Raw genomic sequence first — 4,867 nt, 5'->3', positions numbered from 1 at the left:
GGCTCTCTGGCCCAGTGCCAGAGTCTGTTTTTCTGAACCTTCCCCACCCTCACCCCCACCCCAAGCCCAGGATGGGAAGCCATGGACCCTGGGTGTTTGGGGACCACTGAGGGGGAGTGGCCCTGAGGTCAGGGGGAGGGTGGTTCTGACATTGAGACCCCCTGTGTCCATGCTTGCACCCTTTCTGGCATCTCATGACTCAGGGGCCGCCCTGGGTGCAGGGACGTGGCCGGTGGTCCAGCCCCCTGCAGCAACAGCACCCTGTCAAGTCCACCCTGGGCTCTGAGCACAGGCTACCTGCCCACCCGCCCAGGTTTGCTGTTTTGCTCTTCAGATGGGAAAGATGGGAAATGAGAACAGTTTATCTCCAACCTGAGGAAGCCTGAGGGGTCAGCAGGTTTCCTAAAATGTGTATTTTTAATGGATTATTCCAAGTGCAGGAATTTTCCTGAAGTGACCTGTGTTTTAGTGGGAATGCTGAGTGTCCACACCTGTGTGGCCTGCATGGCAGGTGCCCAGTTATGACTCCCACTGTGTCAGCTGTTACCTTCCTCTCGCCTGTCACCTGCCCTCCCCAACCCCGTGTGACAGGTAAGAGAAAGGCAGTCTCAGGGAAGCTCGGGCCAGGGCCTGGCTGGGACTCCAGCAAGCTCTTGTGCTTTTGAAATTCTGTCACTCTGAGCAAAAGCCCTTAAATCTGCAAAATTAGGCCATATGGGAAAAACCCCCCCTGGGACAGGGACTGGGGGCCTGTGTGCTGTAAGGGGGACTTGGGGTCCTGTGGGAGGGCCTTGTCCTTGGTGCGTATTACAGTCCAAGGTTCTCCATCAGTGGTGGTATTGACATGTCCTGTCCTGAAAACTCACCTGGAGGGCCCGTTGCCAGGTTTTGTTCCTCACAGACGTGAAATCCAGGTCCAGACAGAAGTTGTCACCCTCCCGAGGGGAGTGGACACTGCTCTTTGCTGGCGTTTGTTTATAAGCTCACATGGTCTCTACCAAGTTTGCAGCAGTCCTGACTATGAAGGCACGTCCACTTGGGCCACAGTGGTCTCTCCTGGATGTTCCTGAAGCTGAGCTGGGCCAGGGCTGGAAGGGTGGATGGGGTTTCCTCAGATCGGTGCATGCAGGAAGCAAGCAGAGCCTGGGGGAGGCAAGAATTCAGGTCTGAATCTTAGGATGAGACTGTGTGAGGGGTGGGCAGGTGAGGGGGGGAGGTGGTCCGCCTGGTGCAGTCCCTAGAGTCCTAGGATGCGTGCCTTTCCAGGGGACGTTGACATGACAATTAAGCAAGCACGGGTAGTTCACATTACACACGTGTAGAGTGTCTGCACACAATTGCTGCACTGTCCCAGAGTTGTCCCTGCAGGTGTGTGTGCCGTCATGAGTGTGCAGGTCTTTTAGACCCGAAGGACGTCCCCTGTGGGCGTGGCTGCAGCTGTGAGGGCGCAGTGGACAGAGGAGCGAGCATGTCCCCTCTCAGATTCCTCTGTCTTAGGGGTCGAGGTTTCCGTTTCAGTTTGCAACAGTCTTTGCTCACCATTCACAAGATCCTTTTCAAACATAGCTTTCGCACACCTACTTATTCAACAACCCTGAACATTCATTGGAAGGACTGATGCTGAAGCTGAAGCTCCAATGCTTTGGTCACCTGATGCAGAGAGCAGACTCTCTGGAAAGACCCTGATGCTGGGAAAAATTGAAGACAGGAGGAGAAGGGGATGACAGATGATGAGATGGTTAAGATGGCATCATCGACTCAATGGACACAAGTTTGAGCAAACTCAGGGAGATGGTGAAGACAGGGAAACCTGGCATGCTGCAGTCTGTGGGGTCGCAGACGGTTGGACATGACTGAGCGACTGAACGAGAATAACTTATTCAACAAAAGAAATGATGCTGCTGGCGAGGACCTGGAGACTTGGAAGCCCAAGTGCTCCTGGTGGGACATAGAGCAGCATGGCCACTGTGGGGAACAGCGTGCAGGGACCTCAGAAAGCTAAGTAGAATTTCCACACGACCTGGTCATCCCACCTCCGGACACACATCCAGGAGAATCCAGAGCAGGACCTGGAGGAGGTATTCGCACAGCCGTGTTCAAGAGGTGGGAGCGCCCCAAATGCACCTGGACGTTTGGATGGATGAAGAAAGCTCGGTATCAGGTGCAGTGGAAGGAAATCGGATACAGGCAACTACATGGGTGAACCTTGAGGACATTGTGCTGAAGGGAACAAATCCGCTACAAAATCACTGTGGGACTCCACTCAGTGAAGAGTGTAAAGTGTTCAGAGCCCAGAAACAAGGTGGAAGGCTCGTTGCCAGGAAACAGGGGTGTCAGTCTTCAGTGGGGCCAGAGGGTCAGTTTTGCAAGATGAGAAAGTTCTGGGGTTGGTTGCACAACCACGGAACGTAGTCAACGCTGCTGAAGTGTACACTTACACATGGCCGGGATAGCCCATTCTACGTGTATTTTACCACTAAAGGAAGGAAAGAAGGAAGCTAATTAATTAAGGTTCCTGTTTCATTATTAGAATGTATTAATCTGTCCTCATTTTGCGGAAGTGCATTTTGAGAGTCAGTAGTAGGTCCACATCATGCAAAACAGCCCTAAATAAAGTCACCGCTGAAAACCAGACAAGAAAGAGTGACACATAATAACCTCCAGAAAAGGCCCCGTGTGAACCTGGGTCTGCAGGTAACACACAGGCCTCGGTGAGAAGGCGACACTGGTGAGCGGGCGGGCTTGGGGAGGCCTGCCCAGCGGGGTGGGCTCTGCGGGGGAGGGGGGCATTTAACTGGAAGGGAATGGAGGTTCCCTGCAGAGGAATCTGCACTGAGGCAGTTGGTCGCTGCTCTGGGGTTCTCGTGCACACAAGGGAACCGTGTTTTCAGAAGTCAGCCTGGGAGCCGCATAGGGTGTGGCTAGAGAGGGTGGTGGGGATGGTAGGCAGGAAGACCTGGGTGTATACCCCGCCTCCACGGACCCTTGTGCCCCCAGAGGAGGAGTTAAACTCCTGGGAGCCTGAGTTCCCTCACCAGCAGTCTGCCGTTCATTTATTGAGTGCCTTCTGCGTGCCAGGGGTTACACTGGGTGCTGGGGTACAAGAATAGACCCCGCCTGTTCCCTCAAGAAGTTCTGACCTCAGAAGGGAAACCCTCACAAAAGCAGGAGTGTGGGGTGATAGGAACCCTGCTCTGTGCAGACAGAGCATCAGAATCTGCCCCTGCCCCTCCCATCCAGACACTGGAGAAACCCCACTCCCTGAAATACATGTGAACCATAGTACAGGCGCACAGGGGGCCATCGACTTAGAAGGGGCTTTAAGATCCTGAAGGCAGTTAAGATCACGAGGGGAGAAGGATAAGGGGCTCCGACAGACTGGGGTGGCGTGGTCCCCGCTCCCTAGTCAGCTGTGAACACCGCGCTGTGGTCGGGCAGCTCCCCGAGGGCTCCGTTAGAGACGGGCTGCAGGCTCGTGTTGCCTCCCTGGTGTCTGATATGAGACGCATGTGCCTCGAGCAGGTGTGTCTGCCTCCTCCAGGTCCTCTCCCCAACCCCAGAGACACCCCGGGAAAGACCACAGAGCAGTGTGACACAGCACAGGGCAGGGGTGGCCGCACGGCACACACACATGCACACACACAGCAGGCACCCTGGGAGGTGTGCCCTGAGCGAGCGGCAGGGCTGGAGGGAAGGGCGGAGGAGAGCTGGGGCCTGGTGTGCAGAGCGGGGGCGCCCGGCCCTGGGTAGACAGGTGTCTGCAGGGCGCTTGCAATGTGGCCTGTCCAGAGGGATGGGCTGGGGACTGTAAGATGCACTTAGGTCACAAAGACTTGGTACAAAGTAAGGAATAGGAACTGTCTCACTTTTAAAAAGTTACAAATAATTTTCAAAAATCTCATTTTTAAAAACAGCTTCTTCAGTTTAGAAATAGACCTGTCCCTGAGAGTGAAGTGACTGGAAATTCCAGCTGGTAGGTCCTTGAAAGAATCATCAGGGCTCTCCCTCCGGCATCACCGTCCGGCCAGCCTTCCTCCTCCTGCCCCCACTGCAGCTCTCCCATGACTCCCTTTCCCATTAATTCTCCCAGTAACCTGGGATTTTCTGAACTGGGTAGACTTTATCCTCTCTGTTGCCCCCTCGTCACCTGGACCTGCATGTCCTTGAATATCACACCCCGTCCCCGCCCGCCAGCCGTCTGTCTGAAGGAGAACCGTGGTGCCTTCTGTTTCAGTAACCCACCTCCCACAACTGGTGGTCTGCCCACACCCCCTACCTGCTTCAAGCTGTGGCCAAGTTGCTCTTGTGCGTCCCAGCACACCAACATGGATGTCCTCTCCTCAGTGACTACTGTTAGCGAGTCCCAACTAGAATCAAGGATGCTACAGACTTGACACACATTATCTCATCTAATTCTCCAAAAAGAAAGAGACTACTGTTTACAACAGAAGGATTGGAGCTCAGGGAGATGGGGTGCCTGGTTGGGCTCCCTGCCTGGAGAGGGGCAGGCTTGAATTCAGACTCTTAACACCTGATCTCTGTCTGCAGTGCCAGGGACCCATCACTCCCCTGCCCAGGCCCCTCCTTGCTCTCCAGTCCCTCTTTGTTTGAGGTCCTGGTGTCCAAGTGCAGCTACATGTGTCCACAGTCAGGAGCCAGGCCCCTCTCCCAGGAGACCCTGTCCTTCTCACAGGGACGTTTGGTGACAGATGAGCCTTGGCAAGGAGCCCACCATCGTGAAAGGAGATAGGAGTGGCCAGGTGGTCCATCCTGAATGCTGCCCCCATCCTCAGAAGGTGCTGGGTAACTCTTAATTGTGACACGTGAGCCCTGGCCTTTGCTGTGTGGACGACTAGGAAGCCCAGCT

The 4,867-nt window shown here is 54.8% G+C and overlaps 1 protein-coding gene across 2 annotated transcripts in view; it reads left to right on the top strand.

The window, feature by feature from the left end:
• SPATA13 (spermatogenesis associated 13) overlaps positions 1-4,867 on the top strand; it is a 59,462-nt gene that overhangs the window by 37,764 nt on the left and 16,831 nt on the right. The window lies entirely within an intron of this gene.

Source organism: Bison bison, unplaced genomic scaffold (genome assembly GCF_000754665.1).
Source record: "Bison bison bison isolate TAMUID 2011002044 unplaced genomic scaffold, Bison_UMD1.0 scf7180017864299, whole genome shotgun sequence".
Taxonomy (NCBI): Eukaryota; Metazoa; Chordata; class Mammalia; order Artiodactyla; family Bovidae; genus Bison; species Bison bison.
The sequence above is the reverse complement of the archived record's forward strand: the minus strand, read 5'-3'. Positions and strand labels throughout refer to the sequence as shown.